The sequence below is a fragment of the Rattus rattus genome, chromosome 5 (assembly GCF_011064425.1).
Source record: "Rattus rattus isolate New Zealand chromosome 5, Rrattus_CSIRO_v1, whole genome shotgun sequence".
NCBI classification, from domain to species: Eukaryota; Metazoa; Chordata; class Mammalia; order Rodentia; family Muridae; genus Rattus; species Rattus rattus.
The window spans coordinates 101,255,645-101,278,881 of record NC_046158.1 but is presented as its reverse complement, the minus strand read 5'-3'; the positions used below and the strand labels follow the sequence as shown (position 1 = coordinate 101,278,881).

Here is a 23,237-nt window from a genome sequence, read left to right as displayed (position 1 = left end):
GCTTATCAAAATGTAATTTTAGTCACAGAAATCAAAGTGATGTTATCACATAGAAGGGAACTTCAGTCAGTTCTCAAGCTTTGGATCACAACCCTATGAAGGTTGCATATCAGATTTCCTACATATTAGATATTGTGTTATGAAGTAATGACAAGTAATTTTATGGTTTGTGGTTGCCACAAAACATTAGAAACTGGAGTAAGGGGTTATAGCATTAGGAAGGGTAAGGTCCACCTTAGAGGAATGCAACCAGGACAAACACACAGAGAGAGAGAGAGAGAGAGAGGGAGAGGGAGAGGGAGGGAGAGGGAGGGAGAGGGAGAGGGAGAGGGAGAGGGAGAGGGAGAGGGAGAGGGAGAGGAGAGGGAGAGGGAGGGAGGGAGAGGGAGAGGAGAGGGAGGAGAGGGAGAGGGAGAGGGAGAGGAGAGGGAGAGGAGAGGAGACTGACTCCTTTCTGTCTGGGATTAGAGAGATGTATGTCAACAAGCACATTGCTCTGTGGGAGTCTCTACATGATTATTTATCCCAATAAACTGTGAACTTTCCAGGCACTTGTCTCAGCATCAACTCTGTGGTGCCCTTTAACCTAATCTAATAATTCCAAAGTTCTATACCAACCTCCTTGTAGTATAACTCCCCCCACTCCTAAAAGCTAAAGTTTCACTTAGACTCTGAAGTGCTGTTGGTGACATTAACAACCCTTTCACCTGAGGAACAATCTGATTTCACCCTTCTCTCAAACCATATCCTTCTCTACATGAAACCTAGCAAAAGTAACCATTAGTTTCAGCACTGTTGTGCCAAGTTATTTCTAACCCATCATAGTCACAGTTAGTGAGTGCTGTTTGTCCAACGTTGCAAAGATGAGAATAGTAGTTTTAAAACTAAGCCTGAAATATATTATACACCTGATGTGGCCCTCAAGGATGTTGCCTTCAGTCTCATATACTGCCTCAGAGAAGGTTCACTGAAAACTAAACATCCAGCCTCCACATAATCTAGTTACCCCACCCCCAATTATCCAAACACAGTCAATAAGAGCATGTTTCTATAAAAAGATTTCAATCAGTATGTGTCAATCAGTTTGGTCATAATAAGCCAAATCTGAAAACAATCCAAATGTCCATCAATGGATAATCTGTTAAACAGATTATAACATGTTTACATAGTGATATTACTTAGCAATAAGGAGGAATAATCTGTAAATATGGCAACATGGATAAGTCTCAATGTGACTTCACAGAGGGACTCAAGAGATAAGCACAACTTTCCACTCAGCAGCAGCAGAATACAGATTCTGCACATAGCGAGCAGGGAATGAACAAGCAGGGATCATGTTCACTCACAAAACAATTATTATCATGTTTTGCATTGTCAAAATATTTTTATTGATTAAAACTTTTCTAAACGTGATAACATGAATCAGTTATTGTTAATAGCACAATTGGAAAACACCACAACTATATGGAAATAAACAGCACCCTGGAAAAAATAATAAGTCAAGGTAAAATGAAAAAGATATTTAAAGGAACTAAAGTGGCTCTTTCACTGTAGCTGCTGCCATCATTGGCGCACTTCCCTGTTCAACTCTGTCTCTGAGAATCCAACACCATCCACCACCATGATGAACTTCACAGTAGATCAGATCCATGCCATCATGGACAAGAAAGCCAACATCCAGAACATGGCAGTCATCACTCACGTCTACACTTACAGGCTTCCTTATGTGTAAGGCGAGCATTGTCACCTCTGCTCAAGCCGAGCCGGGGAGACATACTTCACTGACATTTTCAAGGATGAACAGGAGCACTGCATCACTTTCGAGTCCACCACCATTTCCCTCTTCAATGAGCTCTCTGAGAACCACCTGAACTTCATTAAGCAAAGCAAGGACAGCTTAGGCTTCCTCATCAACCTAGTCGACTTTCCAGGCCACACGGACTTCTCCTCAGAAGTGACCGCTGCCTTGCATGTCACAGATAGAGCTCTGGTGGTGGTGGACTGTATGTCTGGTGTCTGTGCAGACGAAGACAGTGCTGCAGCAAGCCATTGCTGAGCGCATCAAACCTGTACCGATAATGAACAAGATGGACCCGGCCCTGCTGGAGCTGCAGCTGGAGTCTGAGAAGCTCTACCAGATCTTCCAGCGCATTGTAGAGAATGCCAACGTCATCATCTCCTCCTACGGTGAGGACGAGAGTGAGCCCAGGGGCAATATCATGATCGATCCTGTCCTGGGCACCGTAGGCTTTGGCTCTGGCCTACATAGCTGGGCCTTCACTCTGAAGCAGTTTGCTGAGATGTACGCGGCCAAGTTTACAGCCAAGGGTGAGGGCCAGCTGGGCACAGCTGAGCAGGCCAAGAAAGTAGAAGACATGATGAAGAAGTTGTGGAGAGACCGAGGCTTTGACCCAGCCAATGGCAAGTTCAGCAAGTCAGTCAATAGCCCAGACCAGAAGAAACTTCCCCCACCCCTTCTTCCACATCTTCCTGGACTCCATCTTCAAGGTGTTTGAAGCCATCATGAACTTCAGGAAGGGACAGCCAAGCTGTTTGAGAAGCTGGACATCAAACTGGACAGTGAGGACAAAGACAAGGAGGGCAAACCACTGCTCAAGGCTGTGATGCACCTCTGGGTGCCCGTGGGGGATGCCCTGCTACAGATGATCACCATCCACTTGCCATCCCCTGTCACTGCATAGAAGAACTGTTGTGACATGCTGTATGAGGGGACACAAAATGACGAGGCCACCAAGGGTATTAAGAGCTGTGACCCCAAAGGCCCCCTTACAATGTACATTTGTTTCCAAGATGGTACCAACCACTGACAAAGGCCACTTCTATGCCTTTAATGGATTGTACTCTGGGGTGGTGTCCATGGGCCCGAGGGTCCAGATCATGGGCCCCAACTGTACACCTGGGAAGAAAAAAGTCCTGTACCTGAAGCCTATCCAGAGGACCATTCTCATGATGGGCCACTATGTGGAGTGGATTGAGGATGTGCCCTGTGGAAACATTGTGGGACTGGTCAGAGCCAGTTCCTTGTGAAGACTGGGACCATCACCACCTTTGAGCATGCTCACAATATGTGTGTGCTGAAGTTCAGCATCAGCCCTGTTGTCAGGGTGGCATTGGAATCCAGCTGACCTGCCCAAGCTGGAGGAGGGGCTGAAGCGGCTAAGTGGTGCAGTGAATCATTGTGGAGCCTGGAGAGCACATCATTGCTGGTCCTGGTGAGCTGTACCTGGAGAGCTGCCTCGAGGACCTGGAGGAGGACCATGTCTGCATCCCCATCGAGAAATATGACCCTGTCATGTCATACCAGGAGACAGTCAGTGAGGAGTCCAACATGCTGTGTCTGTCCAAGTCCCCCAACAAGCACAACTGGCTGTACATGAAGGCCAGGCCCTTCCTTGACAGCCTGGCAGAGGACATTGATAAGGGTGAGGTGTTTGTCCGCCAGGAGCTCAAGGCATGTGCCCGCTACCTGGCCAAAAAGTATGAGTGGAATGTTGCTGAAGCCCTCAAGATCTGGTGCTTCAGACCTGATGGCACCAGTCCCAACATTCTCAGTGACATCACCAAGGGTGTACAGTACCTGAATGAGATCAAGGAGAGTGTGGTGGCTAGCTTCCAGTGGCCCACTAAGGAGGGCACTCTTTGTAAGGAGAATATGCGTGGTGTGCTATTTGATGTCCATGATGTGACCCTGCATGCTGATGCCATCTACTGAGGAGGTGTCCAGATCATCCCCACAGCATGCCACTGCCTCTATGCCAGTGTGTTGACCGCACAGCCCTGCTTCATGGAGCCTATTTATTTGGTGGAGATCCAGTGTCCTCAGCAAGTGGTGGGAGGGATCTGCAGTGTCCTGAACAGAAAGTATGGCCATGTATTTGAGGAGTCCCAAGTGGCCGGTACCCCCATTTTGGTAGTTAAGGCTACCTGACTGTCAATGAGTCCTTTAGTTTCATGGCTGATCTTCAATCCAACTTTGGTGGTCAGGCCTTACCTCAGTGTGTATTTGACCACTGGCATATCCTCCCTGGGGTCCCCTTGACAACAACAGCTGTCCCAACCAAGTGGTAGCTGAGACCCACAAGAGCAAAGGTCTGAAGGAGGGCATCCCATTGGTGGACAACTTCCTGGACAAACTGTAGTCAACCTAGTACTGCCACACTCTGCACAGTACCTGCCCATCAGAAGACACCTTGGGACTGTCCCCACAGTGCAGCTCTGGAGGCACTCACACTTGGTACCAATTCTATTTATTTCAGAATTATAAGGCAGTGGGAATGGTTCTCTGCAGGCTGGACTGGCAGGCCATAGGGTGGGCCTGCCATGTTTCAGAGGGAAACATGCAGATGTCCAAAAGTCTAAATAAATGCATTCAGAGGTTTCTGGGGTCCATAGTCAAATGGGGTTCCCCCAGAGGTGTAGGTGGAGTAAGTGCCTCCAGGAAGGCAGCTTGCCTTAGAGTTGCAACCCGGCTGTGTAAATCATTGCAGTAATAAACTCTACTTCAGTTGAAACAAAAAAGAAATAAAATGAATACAACTTACCAAAATGGATGAGATATATTCAAAGCAGAAGTTTGTAGGTAGAAATGCCAGACTAGGGTAAAAGGAAGATCTTAAGGAAACAACCTAAAGATGCACCTCAAGAAAGTAAAACAAAATTAGTCCCAACACATCAGAAAGTCAGAAACCACCAAGGTTTCTACAGGTACTAGAAAAATAATTGAAACAATCAGATTAAGTCTGATTGTTATTTAAGATGAACAGAATTTACATTATTTTTAGCCTAGGAACAAGAGACTCAAATAGATTATAAATTAAAGAGAGGGCAGTTCAATTCTACCAATATCACAAATATTAGGATCAAATTAAGTGCTATAAAAGATTTACATCAACAAAATAAACCACCTAGGAGAAATGGTCAATTCTTATAAGACGTACAATCTGACAAGGAATCACTATAAAGAATGCAACCAGAATAAACAGATAAGGAAATGTAATCAGTAATCAAAAATCCCTCAAAGAAAATCTCAGGAACTGATGATTTCACCATTGGATTATAATAAATATTAAAGAAGTAATATTAATGTTTTTCTTTTGAGACAAGGTCTCTGTGTAGCCCTGACTGTACTGAGACTTACTATGTAAACCAGGCTTATCTTGAATTCCAGAGATCCATCTGTGAGTTTGGGGCTTTAGAGGGTAGAGTTCATGATGGTGAAAAAAAAACAGGAAGAAAGACAGCAAATTAGAACTGGTACAGTCTTTGAAATATCAATTCCCATCCCAAGTGTTATACTTCCTTCAGCAAAGCTTCCCCAAACAGCCACCAATTGAGGACTAAGTGTACAGTGCCTGGGCTATGGAACACATCTCATTCAAACCACGATACTTCTAATATCTTTCATATGCCTAAATTTCCAAATTATCACTGCCAACACTATGTTGGAAAAAAATAGTGGTCTTGATTTTAGGAGAAACTCTCATTTCTGTGCTGTTGAATATTAGCCATGGGAAGCCCTTGTCATGTATGGTTGTTATTAAGCTCAAGAGCTGTTTTTCTGTGCTTTTCCTCTGTGCATAATTGGGTGAGTGTTTTTAACATAAAAGGGTGTTGAATTTTGTCAAGTGCTTTCCCTGCATCTACTGTAATAATCATGCCAGTTTTTCCTGTCTTCTGTTAATATATCACATTTATTTATGTATGTTGACTCATCCTTGCATCCTGGGCATAAATCTCACCTAATCACTGCTTGTATTACTTTTGTCATGTGCTATTGAATTCAATTTTGAGGATTTTTTTTTGAATTTGCACTTATCAGGGATAATGGCCCGTGCTTTTCTTTCCTTGTAATGACTTTGTTTGGCATTGGGTATCAGCTAATGCTGGTCTTGTAAAATGAGAATGACTGCTGTTTGCTTTCTGGTGCTGTGATAAACACCATAGAACACACAACCAAAAGTAACTTTGGGTTACTTTAGGTTAGAGTCCCTCATCCAGGGAAGTCAGGCAGGAAATCAAGCAAGGAAGAAGCTTGAAACAGAAGCCATGAAAAATCCTATTTCTATTCTCTTAGACTCTCATTCAGCTTCCATTATCGTATAGCCCAGGCCCACCTACCCAAGCTTGATCAACAATGATCTGCTGCTCCAGTCACCATGCTTTGTTCCACTACCACCGACTCTAGAACCTCAAACTCAAAATAAGCCCTTCCTTCAATAAATTGCCTCGGCTATGGTGTCTTACATAAACAACAGAAAAGTAGCTAATCTGGATATCCTTGGGGTTAAGGCCTTCTGCACTTTTTCCATCGCCTTTGCTAGGTCTACTGTTCTTGTCTTTATCCTGCTCATGTTTAGGCACTCTTGCTAGCAGGACTTTGTGAATGGAACTTCTGATGTCCCTAGTAGTCACAATCTCACAACAATTTCCCTGTTCCCCTGGCTCTTAAAATCTTTCTGCCACCTCTTCCACAAAGGACCCTTGAGTCTTCGTTACAGGAGTTGTGTTGTAGTTGTGGTGGGACTGGAATCCACACTCTCTGTTTGATTGATTATGGTTTACTACAATGATCTCCATCTTTACAAAGAGAAGTTGTCTTGATGAGGAGTGAAACTTACTCTTATCTGTAAATACAAGGACAAATATTTAGAATACAGATAAGAAGTCTTCTGGTACATAACAGGGGCAATTATAGATTCTCCTCCAAGATCCATGACTTCACTTATGCTATACAAAGAAATACAGTCATCTAATGTTGAAAGCAGGAGAAATAGTCTTCCCCATGAAAGAGCATACCAACTGGTAAACCAATATCTACTTGTCAGCCTGAAAAGCATGTGAAAACAGGTAACATTATACAGATTGAACAGGTTACATTTATATACTTATGAACACATTAACAATTAAAGAAAATGAAAATTTAAAAGAGAGTAAGGCAGGGGAAGGGGAAGTATATGGGAGAGTTTAGAAGGAGGAAAAAGAAAGGGGAAATGGTAAAATTCTATTATAGTCTCAAAAATATTTTAAAAGAGACAACATATGGGATGATAGAAAACACTTTTATGTCATCTTAACTTTCTATAAGTATAAAAAATTCCATGTAAATGGCCTGCCAGTATATGACAAAACTCAAAGCACCATTAGCCATCGGGATATTCAAAATTACTAATGAAATATTGCCTCATATATGCTATGATATTAGCCAAAAAACAAAAAAACAAAATAAATGTAAGCAAGGAGATAAGAGGAGTATTTTGTAGAGTGTTGGTAGGAATGTGAATTCTTATAATTGCTATTAAAGAAGTATGGAGAATCTTCACAAATTAAAACTAAAGCATATATATATATACATATATATATACATACATACATACATATACATATATATGATCTGTATCATATGAAAAAAGAAATAATATGGATAGATATGTTATATCCATGTATCTAGAGATTCAGATATATGCATTATTGTTTGAAAGTTCTTATGTCATTACAGAGTCTGAGGAGTTTCTTCACAGGCCATCTGTAAGAGAAAGAATAGGGAAGTGTCATAAGTCTGTCTGTGTCCAAAGGCCTGAGAAAGAGAAGATCTGGTCTAGCTGTGCAGCTTAGCCCAAGGCGCAAAGTGTAGTGGTGAAGCTGGCCCCAGAGTGTGAAAGGAAAGAGAATTCTACTTTTCAAATGTGAGTGAACAAGGATGCAAAGAAATCTTCTATTCTGTGGAGGAAATATGGACACAAAGTGTGGAGCAGAGATGGAAGGAAAGGTCATCCAGAGACTGCCACACCTGGAGATCCTTCCCACATACAGTCCCCAAGCCCAGACACTATTGCATATGCCAAGAAGTGCCTGCTGACAGGAGCCTGATATAGCTGTCTCCTGAGAGGCTCTGACAGAACCCGACAAATACAGAGGCAGATGCTCACAGCCAACTATTGGACTGAGAAGGGGTCCCCAATGGAAGAGAAAGTACTGAAAGAACTGAAGGGGTTTGCAACCCCATAAGAAGAACAACAATATCAACCAACCAGACACCCCAGAGCTCCCAGAGACTAAACCACCAACCGAAGAGTACACATGGAGCGACCCATGGCTCCAGAGGGGAAACCAGGAAAGGGGATAACATGTGAAATGTAAATAAAGAAAATATCCAATAAAAACAAGAAGGAAAAAAAGGAAATCTCCCATCCTTAATGTCTGTTTCGCATGGGACCTGGGAAAAAGCGTGAAGCTTATTCACATTTAAAGTGCAGGTTGTATCCAGTCTACCAATTCAGTGGCTAATTCTCTCTAGAACCACTCTCTCAGACATCCCAGGAATGATTGTTTGTGTCAGTGGACTTTTATGGAGAAGATGCATGGAAACATTTAATTGCCACGGAAAGAAAAAGAGTCCAGTGTGAAACAGTGCATTGCTGGAGTCCGAGTGGCTGGGGCAGCTGAAACACTGGGGAGTCTGACCCCGGTATGAACAATGTAGGCAAACTGAATGGCTGAAGAGATCCACTGGACCAACTTTTTACCTCTTATGTAATCTTGGGAAGGGAGAGGCCTGCTATGCGGTAGAGCCTCCTACTCTACTATAAAAACCTGCTAATAAGTCAGATCTTGAGAGGGATGCCTGAGAGTGATCACAGCTGCTATGACTCAAGATGACAATGCCATGTCTAATTCTGAGGAAACAGCTAAAAATAAATTCTTTGGCTATTTGGGTTGTTTTCTTAACACATAAAAAAGCCATGATCTTGAGGTGGTGATGATCATGTTTAACCACTTGCTGCAGACTGAGCAGACCTTCAGAATGGTGTGCCAAATAAAAACACTCAGACATAGAAAATTAAGCACTATGCTACTATATGGTGGGAACACCTTAAGACCCACCCAATGTCCATCCTGTATTTCATTCTTCCAGATGGTTCTCTCCTCACTAACAACTCAGCTACACCACCCCCTCCTTCCTTACTGCCTCAGTAAGTTCATATTTCCCCCAAAAGTGTAATATTCAGTGAAATCTCAGGAAATGAAGCCTTATATGTTCAAAGTGACAACAGGTATATGGTATTTAGGTTGTGCGTTAGAGAGACACTACGTCATCCCCACTTAACACTGTTAGTATCTGTTAGATAAAATGAAGAACTAACTAAGAGGAATGAGAGATCCCCCTTAAAAAGTCTATTGATACCTTGAACAAGCAAAGAAAGATTCACCTAAGTGATGGGCCACTCCTCGCCTTGGAAGGCTACCATCAAGTTGAGACTTGTGGATTAAACTTGTCATATTATCAAACTAGCACATTCTTAGAGAAACTCTGCCTCTCTCTTCTCTTGCCTTCATTGCATCTCTGTAATTTTTGCCTTCTAGGTTCTGAACCAATGAAATGTAGCAAGTCATTTGTTAGCTAAAATTTCTTTCTGAAGTTCAGCAAGCACTTATTTGACATACAAACTTGTCAAATCTGGAGGGCAAATGGGGACTAGACTAGGGTACCTTTCCTCAAGATATTTTCAGTTTTACAAATGCTGTTACAATATAATTATAGTATTGTGAATGATTTTGAAAAGCAAGACAGTATAAGAATGCTGTTGCCAATGGCTTTATTCTTTAGAAAATGATAAACTATAGTTAAAATGAAGAATATGCTCACACATATTAATGTATGAAATGTATCATAACAAACTTGAATTTATTCCAGCAATAGTCTATACATAATTTGAGAATCTATTGATGTAATTTAGCACACTCGCAGATAAAAGAGTAAAGATGTATGTATGTATGTATGTGACCACTTCACATACAGTAACCTGTGTATATGAGCATAGTATCTTTATACAGATGAAGAAAAGCAGTTTTTATTTTAAAGGTTAAAAGAGTTTAGCCACCCATATAGCTCAGTGGTAGAGTAGCAAGTGCAAGGCTCTGCATGGTGTCAATCGACAGTACTGAAAAAGAGAACAAACAAAACAAGCAAACAACAAACAACAAACAAAAAACCACCACACTAGAGACTTTAGTTTAGAGGTTAAAGGAAACAGGAATCTTAAGAAGTCTATTTAACTCTGCATTTTTAAAAATAAGTGCCTGGATCTTCCTCGATGAAACAAAAGGACACCCTGACTATGCCAGCATGTAAAAACTTCCAACATGGTTCTGAGCTTTCATAGTTGATATTTCCACTAGTGCTTCAGCCTGAGGGAAGGGGTGTGCGAGCAGCCTGTGTCTGCACAGGTTTCACCTCTTGATGATATATCAGAGGTGGCTCACGTTCCTCAACCAATTTGCTGAACCTTCAGGTGACGCCTGCACCTCATCTCCTCCCAAGAGCTCATCAACATCACTAGAGTGCACCATTGCCTTAGACCTTAAATCTGACCTCCTTTTACCCGAAGTAGTCATTGCTATTCAACTGTGATGGCAAGGTGATGGTACTTTGGACATTCACCCCTTCCTCATGATATTAAATGTCATCAACAACTTCTGGGAGTTTACCAAATGTGATTCTTAGCTTTCCCTAATGTGTTTTCCCCTTCTTCCTCTCTGAGCATATAAACGAGTTTTTGGTTTTGTTTTTTGTTTTTGTGTTTGTTTTTGTATGTCTGCAATGGGTGAGACAAGAGTTCCATTCTGAACAAATTGCCTTTCCCTGGAGCTTTAGAGGGCTCCTTCAAGCACACATAAAAGTTAGATTCAGTTTGCTATGTCCCTTTCCTTCTGTTATGCACACAGCTGCCTACTGGGACCTTTTAAGGAGCTTAGAGCAAATTCAACCATTCATCCATAGAAAAGTATAAAAGCTCAGTTTTCCTCTTTACCACCCACAGTTGTGCAGCTAGAGAAGCAGAGAATGCACTTAGCCCCAGGCTACACTCCTGGCCATACTCCATGGGCATGCTTTCAAACATTGCTATACTGCCCTTGCACCCATGCATGTATCCTGCTTGCAATCAATTTTTGGCATCATGATTGATCTATTTTTCTCTGGCAGACAGACTTTCTTAAAGCAGGCATATCCTTGGCACTTAAGTTCTTAATAAAAAATCATGTTGTTTATAAATGGGTGGGTAAAATGTAATATGAAGAAGCAACAGGTGTGTGACTTCTGTGCTACCTGACACAGTAGATATTATGTGCCATTTGGATCTGCTAGGCTTTGATTTAGTATTCTCCAGGTGGCAGTCATGTTGAGATTGATGATCAGGTTATGACTCTCTCTCTCTCTCTCCATATACTACTCCATTAGATTAAGTGCTTTCATTTTTATTAGAGAAGGTAATAACTTTATCCAAAGGGAGACATTATAATACTCATTGCATTACCCCCTGCTGCCCCTACACCCTGTTTTCTAGGAAACCAGCCTAGAGCAGGTAGGCTTTTAGATAGAAATTAAGAGGGAGGAGGATTATTGGAGAGGATTTTGGTGGTCCTCACATGTAGAAGGGATAGGATGCAAATGGGATTGACCATAGTGGGCTTCAGTGCAATACTATACTCGATACAGAGGAATACATATGTTACACACTTGTTGGAAGATGCATCTACAGATAAAGGGTAGCTCAGACCTGCCTAGAGTTAGGGCAATAGGGCTGGGTCTTGTTACTCCTGGAGCAGTGGATTATTGGTACACTCCATTCTACGCAACTGTAGAAACATCTGCTCTCTGCCTCAGGAGAATCCTTACAGAAGGTTGATGACATTGGTTACATTACCCACACTCCAGGACAGGCCCTAGGCCCAAAAGTAGTTGGCCAACAAAAAAGAAACTACATGTGCTCATGACCTAAAATAAATAAATGAAATACTTATGTGAAAAATGTATAAATGGAATGTGTAATATACTGTAGTAAAATGGCAAGTACTTACTTTGGTCAGTCAAATATGCTATGTATAAATAACATGTAATACACTTTGTGCCATAAAAGATAAATTTAAATATAATATTTGATTTCAACTTTGATAGCATTACATAGTAAAAATAAAAGTAATAAGACCAGTAAATCAAGATCAAGACAAGCTGATCGCAAGACATAAAAAAAAAAGAAAGAAACTACATGGTGTGTGGGTGTGTGTGTGTGTGTGTGTGTGTGTGTTGTGTGCGCGTGCGCGCGCGCACGCGTGCACATATTGTGCATTTGTTTTATTTTGGTGTTTTTTGGTTTGTTGGAGTTGTTGTATTTTTTATTTATTTATTGTGAAAAAGACAAAAAGTTGGGTGACTAGAGAGGTGGAGAGAACCTGGAAGGAAATGGTTAAGAAGAAAAAATATGATTGAAATAATGTTAAATAATTTTTTAAGGAAAAAGAAAGTTGATGACTGAGTGATCTGTCCCTGCAGTGTTCTTGGCAGTTCTTAGGATTAAGTGCTACACCTCTTAGGAAGTATGTGAGCAGCAGAATACAGTTTATGCCAGACATACCTAGCATGGACTTGCAGAGAAATTTATTTTCAGTTTTCTGAGAAGTTGAACTTATAGTTTCAAACAAAATCATTATGACACTGTAAACATATGTGAATACATGAATGGCTGAATGTAGCTGAATTGTAATTGAATTTTATTAACATTTAAGAACTAATCTCATTATCTTAATTGGACTGTGATGTTTGTGTTTCCATGTGTTTTTAATAGACAGAATATTTATTATTATTCAAAGTAGAAAATAATTAACTAGCTCTTTAAACAGTTATTCTTAAGGAACTCATTGGCCTTTAAGTGTTTTTTTTTAACACAAGATCTCACTAGATAGCCTAGAATGGCCTTCAAGTGAGGTCCCCCTACCTGAGCCTCCCAGGTGCTGGTATTACAATATGCACTGATATGTTGAGGTTAACTATGCCATTGTAATTCTATGCATACCTTTGTAAGGAGAGTTCTCAAAGACATAGTTTCTGGTGTATTCTTGTGGTAGGAAAGTTGGATCTTTTCTTTCTAATGAGTTGAGATGTGGGGATGGAAACTCAGCACTGACTTATTTATTAGTCATATTGAATTATAAAGAATGTAGTAGAAAACATTTTATTTAGTTTTGGAATAAAGGGAGTGAATGTTTAAAAAAGACTGCAGAGGAAGGGTTTTTAATCCATGGAGAGACACAAAATTGGGAAACAAGTGGGATTATACTGTAAGCAGGAGCAAGGCTGAGGAGACTCAGAGCATTCTGAGAAATGACTGGAATTGCCCAGATGTATCAACTTGTAGAGAAATAAAAGGAAGCTGCATCCGCATGCTCATTTCTTTCATTCCCCAAACAAAACACCAATGACTTAAGAAGGACACATACCTGCTAAGAGAAATATCCTATGAAGAATAACCCAATATAGTGGGGGATAAGTTAGAGAGTGAGATAGATTAGCAAATACATGATTTCTGGGCAGGAGAAAATGGCTGCATTAATATCAGCAAGGAGAGAAGAGGGCAGAAATAGCGCAACCTGTATTTTTTATCCCTGTTGATTCTTCTGTAATTGGAGACACAAAAACCTATGAATTATAGTTTTTACTGTGATACACCTAGTATGCTAGTACAGTTTATAAGATCAATCCTTTCAAATACTGTTAGCTTACTCAATCCTTTGGGCTTTAACTTTAGGACATATACCAAAAAGGCATATAGATGAGGTGTAATTTCCCATCTGTAGCCCCTGCTCCTCTTGCCAAAGGACTGGAAGAAAATATATTCTGAATGCAAAAGGTCAGCTAGGGTATTTAAAATTATGAGTCCACAGGGGAGGAATGACCAGTGGGTAGTTTTGTCTCTGCAACTTAAAAATGACATTGCAGTGAAAGCTGAGATTTAATGGGGTCCTCTATTATCTGAAAACAATTGATCTCAGAATTTAAAAATTAAATGTGCTAGGATATTGGTTTTCTACAAATCCCAGTCAGCAAGGATGTCACTTAAAAGTCAAAGCAAGACTGTAAGGGGAACCGTTGAACTTTCTCTGACTAATAAGATCAATTTCTTGTGTATTCAACTTCTGAGTTAGTTCTACTCCAGTATAAAAGATAAGACAGTGCCTTTAAGGGTGGCATTCTTTGCTTCTATTTTTTTCTGGCTAAATAAACAAACAGACTGAACTTTCTGGGCTTTATTGTCTTGTTTATAAGAGTGAAGATGGCATCTGTATCAATAGGAACAAAATGTGTTTATAAGCTATTTCCCATTAGAGCGTGTATGGTTTGAACTAGCAGATGTTATGATAAGCAGGTATCTTAGATTGCTTTTCCTGAAGTCAGAAACTAAGAGGATATTGTAGCTGTATATTGGTGAAATAGGATGAACACAGTAACAGCCACATGCCAAACATGAGGATCCATGATAATGTGCATCATGTGAGTAACAAAATGAGAATGGTCCCTCACTTCTGCCATCTTCCTGAAATACAGCACTCCAGGCAAAAGTTCGTGCCAAATATTACATATATCTTAACTGAATAACTTTCTGAAAAAAAAATCTGATTTGTACTCTTCAAACCTAAGGGGCTAACAAAAAAATAAAGAAATTCTGGCTAGGACTTCAAATACTATATTGATTAGGTAGAAAGAGAGTGAGTAGCCTTGTCTAGTCCCTGATTTTAGTGGAATTGCTTCAAGTTTCTCTCCATTTTGATTGATGTTGGCTACTGGTTTGCTGTATATTGCTTTACTATATTTAAGTACGGGCATTGAATTCCTGATCTTTCCAAGACTTTTGCCATTCAGTCAAACGCTTTCTCAGCAGCTAATGAGATGATCATGGAGGTCAAAGGGCTACAAATTGGAAAGAAAGAAGTCAAAATATCACTATTTGCAGATGATATAGTATATTTAAGTGACCCCAAACAGTCCACCAAAGAACTCCTAAACATGATAAACAATGTCAGAAAAGTGGCTGGATATGAAATTGAATCAGTAGTCTTCTTCTACTCAAAAGATAAACAGGCTGAGAAAGAAATAAGAGAAATGACTCCCTTCATAATAGTCACAAATAATACAAAATAACTTGGTGTGACTCTAACCAAGCAAATGAAAGATATGTATAACAAGAACTTTAAGTCTCTGAAGAAAGAAATTGAACAAGATCTCAAAAGATGGGTTTTCAAAAGAAAACCCAAGATAGCAAAAACTATTCTCAACAATAAAAGAACTTCTGGGGGAAACACAATCGCTTACCTCAAACTGTATTACAGAGCAGTAGTGATGGTATTGTATGGTATTTGTACAGAGACAGGCAGGTACATCAATGGAATAGAATTGAAGACCCAGAAATGAACCTATACACCTATGGTCACTTGATCTTTGACAAAGGAACTAAAACCATCCAATGGAAAAAAGACAGCATTTTCAACAAATGGTGCTGGTCCAACTGGCAGTAAGCATGTAGAAGAATGCAAATCGATCATTTGTATTGCCTTGTACAAAGCTCAAGTCAAAGTGGATCAAGGACCTCCACATAAAACCAGATACACTGAACCTAATAGAAGAGAAAGAGGAGGAAAGCTTTGAACACATGGGCACAGGGGAAATTTTTCTGAACATAATATGAATGGCTTATGTTCTAAGATCAAGAATTGACAAATTGGACCTTATAAAATTGAAAGCTTCTGTAAGGCAAAGGATACTTTCAATACAACAAAATGGCAACAAACAGTTTGGGGAAAGATCTTTACCAATCCTACATCAGATAGAGGGCTAATATCCAATATATACAAAGAACTGAAGCAGTTAGACTCCAGAGAATCAAATAACCCTATTAAAAATGGGCTATGGAGCTAAACAAAGAATTATCAACTGAGGAATATCGAATAGCTGAGAAGCATCTAACAAAATGTTGAACATCCCTAGTCATCAGGGAAATGAAATCAAAGCATCCTGAGACTCTACCTCACATCAGTCAAAACAGCTAAGATAAAAAAAAAAAAAAAAAAAAAAAAAAAAACTCTGGTGACAGCAAATGCTGGCAAGGATGTTGAGAAAGAGGAACACTCCTCCATTTTTGGTGGGATTATTGCAAACTGATATAACCACTCTACAAATCAGTCTGGAGGTTCCTCAGAAAATTGCACATAGTACTTCCTGAGGATCCAGCTATATCATTCCTGGGTATATACCCAAAAGGTGCTCCAATGTATAACAAGGACACATGTTCCACTATGTTCATAGCAGCCTTATTTATAATAACCAGAAGCTATAAACCCAGATGTCCTTCAACAGAGGAAAGGATACAGAAAATGTGGTACATATACACAGCTATTAAAAACGATGACTTCATGAAATTCTTAGGCAAATGGATGGAACTAGGAAATATACTTCTAAATGAGGTAACCCAATCACAAAAGAGCACATGTAGTATACACTCACTGATAAGTGGGTTTTAGCCCCAAAGCTTAGAATACCCAAGATAAAATTCACAGACCACATGAAGCTTCAGAAGATGAAAGACAAAAGTGTGGATTCTTCAGTCCTTCTTAAAAGTGGGACAAAAATACTCACAGAAGGAAATACGGAGACAAAGCATGGAGCAGAGACTGAAGGAAAGGCTATCCAGAGACTGCCCCACCTTGGGATCTGTCCCATATAAAGCCACCAAACCCAGACACTATTGTAGTTGCCAAGAAGTGCATGCTGACAGGATCCTGATATAGCTATCTCCTGAGAGACTCTACCAGAGTCTGACAAATACAGAGGCAGATGCTCACAGCCAACCATTGAAAGGAGAACAGGATCCTCAACAGAGGAGTTAGAGAAAGTACTGAAGAAGCTGAAGGGGTTTGCAACCCCATAAGAACAACAATATCAACCAAGCAGACCCCCCAGAGCTCCCAGGGAGTAAACTATTATCCCAAGAGTACACAGGGTTGAACTTGACTCCATCTTCATATGTAGCAGAGGATGGCCTTGTCAGGCATCAGTGGGAGGAAAGGCCCTTGGTATTGTCAAGGCTTCATGCCCTAGTGTAGAGGATGATCAGGGCAGTAAGGTTGGAAGGAGTGGATGGGTGGGAGATAGTACATGAGTGGGTAGGGGAGCACCCTTATAGAAGCAGGGGGAGATAACGGGTTTCTGAAGGGAAGCCAGGAAAGGGGGAATTTATTTACATTTGAAATGTAAATTTAAAATATCCAATAAAAGAAAAAAAGAAATTATTAACAGAAAAATCAAATTAAATCAAATTCAGACAGCTGAAATGAGGAAGAAGAAAGACAGAGACCTGTGTTTTGCCATGCCACTCAGTGTTTGTTGGAAAAGATGCCCACAGACCTGACCTCTGTCCACAGCCCAGGCAGGCCATAGACGCACAGAGTCCTGGCTACCACCATGCAGACATTTGGACTTCCCTGCCACCCACAGGTCCAGATTCAAGGCTCTGAATTTGCCCACCATGAAATCTCTATCATATGTGAATGATTGGAACCAGTGAAAGGGCTGGTCCTGCTGATCCAAAGCTGCAGCATCTTCATGACACAGGGAAACAACAGGATAACCAGGAGGAGTCCTGTTGAAGATCCAATATTGATAGTATCACAGAAGCCAGAGACCCTAAACCAAACCAATGAATGACTCATTGCAATGAATATTTACAAGTGAAGATGCATGGACATAGGGATATACTGTGGGACACACTATGACACAATACAGCGTCCATGATGAAACATTTTCCTATTCTTTGTTTTATTTTATGTTAGTGTGTGTGTGTGTGTGTGTGTGTGTGTGTGTGTGTGTGTGTGTGTGCGCTATTTTGGGGGGCATGTTGCAAGAGCCAAGGACAGATGAGATGGAACTGAAAGATGAGCGAGATTCGAGTGCATGATATAAAACTCACAAAGAATAAATAAAAGTTTTATTTTAAACAGTTATAAACTGTTTTTGTTAACTTATCCAATAAAGAGCTGACCCAGTAAAATAAATAAATAAATAAATATGAGCAAATAAATACAAAAATAAAATAAGTAAAAGTGAATATGAATGTATAAATAAATTAATAAATAAAAATGAAAAATCAATTAAAAAAATAAAGAAATTCAGAGTAAGTGTCCCAGATGAGAGATGCCAAAGGAGGTAAGACAACAAACTACAATGTGATGACTTCGTCAGAATCACAGAATCATGGCAAAAGAAGAGTAGGTAGAAACTGAGAGACTCTTAATAAAGCATGGACTTTAACTGATGTTAATGTATCAGACTTGGTTCATTAACTGAAACAAACAGATCTGAGTTAATGTGAAATGCTATTAGTGAAAATGGATTTAAGACAGATGGGAACATTCTACAATATCTTCACAATTGTTCTTTCGCTGTCAAACTGTTCTAGCATAATTTATTTAAAAGTAAAATACAATAGTTCCTTGTGGAAGCACTCCAGGTCTTGCTTAGAATTGCTAAATATCCTGACACACTCTTCTTTCTGGAGGTGCTGCTTGTGCATGGCTTCACATTCAATTCTTACCTCAGCCCTTCTTCCCGACATGTAAGGATACTAATCTTGTTTTGCACAGGTTTAATTTTATGTATTTATGGTTTCCTAAGAAAAGCCTTGGGTTTCTGTGGCATCACAGAATGAGCTGCTCAAACGGGCTCTCTGTTGGAAGCTCAGAAGAGACCTTTCAGCAGATGTAGCATGTACTCCTGACTTAGGATTTCCATTGCTCTGACAAGACACCATCACCAAAATATATGTCTTATAATGGACATCGTTTAATTGGGGCTGGCTTACAGATTCAGAGGTTCAGTCTATTATCTTCAAGGTGGGAGCATGGCAGCATCCAGGTAGGCATGGTAGAAGATGGAGTTGAGAATTCTACATCTTGATCAGAAGTCAGGTAGGAGGAGACTGACTTCCAGGTAGCTATAAGGAAGTTCTCAAAACTCACCCCAATAGTGGCACATGTCCTCCAACAAGGCTACACCTTCTAATAGTACAGATCTCTGGGCCAAGCTTATTCAAAGCACCACATTCTACTCCCTGGCCTGCATAGGCTTGTTAAAACATATGCGTCTATGGGGGCCATACCTACGCATAGCATAATGCAAAATACATTTAGCCCAACTTCAAAATTCCTATAGTCTATAACAGTCTCAACAATGTTAAGAATCCAAAGTTCAAAGACCACTTACCTAACTCAGGAGTGAGGGGCTCTGCTCATAAATCCTTACTCTTTTATCCCTTTCTTAACAAGAGACACATCCTGCTTTAGGAATTCTTACAGATTATACATGAGTTGTCTATGAAGGTGAAGGCTTCATCTATCAACTCCATTCATCATTGCTTGAAATTTTTCTAAGAATATTTTCCTAGCATGTCTAAACTCCCAGGTATGTGGACTTAAGTCTCTGATGGCACTAGCCTCATGGTACGTATGCAAAGAGATGAAATTACTGAACTCAGACATTGTCAGGAAGCCTATAAACTGTCCATCATGGTCTAGCTATGTCTAAAGGTTGGCTTGAGGATAGTAGACGTGGCTACAGTAGTGTTTGTCCTTCTGGACAGGCTTCTGAAGTCCAAAGCTTCATCTCATATCTCTGGAATCTAACCTTTCGTTTTCAGAGTGCCTAAGATGGGGCAATTGCATGTTATTGTGTGATGGAAGCAGGTAGTTCTAGGGATAAGGAATGGGTGGTAGAAGACATGAAACAGACAAGAAAGAAAACAACTATTTACCTCTGTGACCCAGTTGGGTTGTGAGACCCTTTGATGATCAACAGACAAACAAGGAAGTGAACATATAACTGATTGCTATAAAAAAAATTTCCCCAATATCCATACAAACTATATCTGAGAATTCCAAGTGAGTTGTGGGGAAAACTGGGAGGCAGTGTGATGTATTGACCAATGAGGATGAGCAGATACTTGCATTGTGTTAACTCTGTTTTCTTCCAGCATAGACATAGGACTTCTAAAATGGTTAAAGGTAGATAGCAAAGAAAAGAATACTAATCAAGAATCTGTCGAATGGCATCTGTGTCAAGTCGGTCATACCTCACTCAGAGTAACTGTGGCATCTGTAGCTAATAAAATGAAAGTAAGACTTGAAGGACTTTAGAATGAGAGTCATCTAACCAGGAATCTGAACAATACAGACTAAAGCATTGGTAAGAACATGAGCACTGAAGGGAGAGACACTGAGAATTCTTCCCATCTTTATCCTCCACCCCAATCAATACAAAGTCTAAGATTAATCTCCCTCTAAGTCAATATTCATGTTAACAAATAAAGGATAGCACTAAAATGCTAGCTATAGGATCAATAAATCCCAGACTAGTTGAAAGGAAAAGGGATTATAAGATCCAATCAATCCAAGAAGCCATGACAATAATTAGGGGTGAAAAAAGGTCATAAAATCCATAAGACTGTAGAATTACCAAGTGTAATAATTAAACATAGCTTTAAAAGATCCAGAATCTAACTATCTTCTAAAACTACTGGCTAAGGTCATATGAAGGAAAACTGTGAAAAGAGACTGATGGAAGAGATACATGAAGCAAATGCCAAATAAAAAAATCATAATGTTAAAATAGTCAGTACTGAGTGAGCACCTCAATATCAAACTGTAATATTCATCCTTAACAATAACTTTTTACTAATGGAAAACATATTTTGACTTGTTGCATGTAATAATATGCATACATCAATACTCAAAATAAAGTAAGTCCTGTCAGACTTACTTGAACAAGTGAATCAATAAGTTAAATAGACATACAAATATTAGTATATAATATTTGCCAGTTTCTCCTTATATTTATGCTACAGTTTTTCTCAGACTGATAAAATAATCAGTAAACAGAGATGAAATTTTAACTATTTATAAAATTTATTAAAGATATCTAGAAGAAACTTACAGCTAAGGAAAATTTGATATTTGTCCCTTTACTCCCTACCATCTACTTTCCCTCAATAATATATGTATGAGACAGAGTCCCAAATAATCACTATGCCAAACTGACAGCAATACAATTACAATTAAATAAGAGACCCATGACACTTTCTACAGTAAATGTAAAATAGCCTGTGCTATTTGCCAACTTTTATACTTAATGAACCCATACGATGCAGCTTCATTTATTAACTCAAAGCCACTTCTATTTCATCTATATTCTGTTTACTTCCCCAATGCCATATAATTTTAAAGCAAGTCTAATAAATCAACCTTGGACGTACATGCTGAAATATTTATGAGGAAAATAAGCATTATAACCTATAGGGTGTTAGAAATCATATGTATCCCACTAGCTTGCTTTTGCTGTTTTTGTTCATGATTGTGTTGAAGAAGACTCAGATACAAAGAAACAAGCCAATGAAGGGAAAACATATTTCTCTGATTTATGATCTGAAAAACATGTCCTTCTTCTCTTATAACTTATTTTTGTTAGATTTAATTCTTAATTAAAATTTTATCGATTGATTCATTTAGTTAGGAGGGTAGTATGAGTGACACAGAGGACATGTGTAAGTCAGAGAACAACATGAGGCAGTCCCCTCTTCCTGCCATGTGGGTCTCAGTGATTAAATTCAGGTTGTCAGACTTAATGACAAATTCTTCAACTTTATCCACTCAATCATCTCACCAGCTCTACTCTAAGACTTTTAATGAATCATTTTCAACAATAAACACAATGTTTTTACTCAAAATTAAAACTTAAATATAATCACCTATATGGCTAATATTGATTGTCAGCTTAACAAGATATAGTGTCACCTACAAGACACACTTTCACGTGTCTGTGAAAGGTTATCTATATTCGGTCAACTAAGGTAGGTTATGTGCAACATGGTCCCATGGGCTAGGATTCAAAATTGAATATAAAGGAGGGAAATGAGCGTTAGCATTCATTTTCCTCAACTTGCTGACTATGAATGCAGTGAGATCAGCTGCCTCAAATTCCTGACTTCATGCATTTTCCACCATGATAGGCTAGAACTGTGGGCACAACAGTGTAATGGCACAATGATAGGATGTGTAACTAGTACTACACTGAATTGTATGTTTGAGAATGCTTGTGCACAATGTATATAAATAAAGAGACACTATTTAGTCCACATGTTTACATACTTTCTGTGTAAATAACCATAAATATAGATTTCTCCTTTGCAGAAGGAATAAAAACACCAAGAAAACCATCTGGAAATACTAAAGTAAATATGTTTAAATGACTTTAACAAGATTATGCAGGGATTTTCTTTTATGAAGCATACAAATTTCCATGTAGAAATACTAAGGTCTCTTAATCTAATCTATCAGTCACTATATAGCCCAGGAAATACAAAATATCATAGTGACTAAAGAAAAATGCTTTGTTCCAGATGCTGATGGCCATAAACACCAAGAGCAAGTCATTGTGTGCAGGGTCTGAGTGCTGAAGATGGAGAGGGGGCTAGAAGCCAACTTCTTTCTTGTCTCCAAGAACTGTTGAGACAAGACCTCAGAACCATCGAGAGCTGATGGTGAAGCAAAGGCTGACAGCTCTTTTACTTTTCATAAAGTGAAAAGTAAAAGAAGTGAATAATGAATAATTCAACAGAATTTGTGAACATGGCTTCTAGCCAACAGCAGTTATTTTTCTTGGGAAAGTTGAAGCACAGGATCTTATCCCAGTTGGTAAAAATGATAACATAGTCTTGCCAGGGATGTTTTGTCCAGTGGCAGGGTAAAGGGCTATACCAATATGAAGCTACAAGGTATAGCTAGAGTATAGAGCAGGAGTCAAGAAAGTATACACAGGATGTGATGGTTCTGTATCAAGGGAACCAGAAAACTCATTAGCTAATGAACTCTTCACCTCACCTTTAAGATGCAAAACAGCGTAACTATTGCCTACTACAATTTATTATATATTTCAAGATAACTGAAGGGTCTTAGAGTTCTCAATGTATAGCAGTGATGAATATTTGAAGAAATAGAAATGTTAATTGTGCAGATTTTGTTATTAGCCATTGTCCTAGTTTCATTTCTGTTGCTATAATAAAATGTCCTGATAAAAAGTAGGAGTTTCTTGGCCTATGAGTTCAGGTTGAAGTCCACAACTACACAGAACTCAAAGCAGAAACTTAAGTCATTGCCTTCACAGTCAAGAGTAGGGAAGAAATAAACTGTGAGTCCTTGCTTATGCTCATCTAGCTTTCTTCACTCATAGACAGTTCTGGCCCAGCCTCTGAAATGGTACAAACTACAGTGTGCTAGTTCTTCCTACATTAACAATCAAGACAGTCTCCTACAGACCTTCTAGCAGAACAACCTGATCTAGATAA

The 23,237-nt window shown here is 39.5% G+C and overlaps 1 pseudogene; it reads left to right on the top strand.

Moving 5' to 3' along the window:
- Positions 1–1,621: 1,621 nt before the first annotated feature.
- On the top strand, positions 1,622–4,160 carry LOC116900607 (annotated as a pseudogene).
- Positions 4,161–23,237: the final 19,077 nt, after the last annotated feature.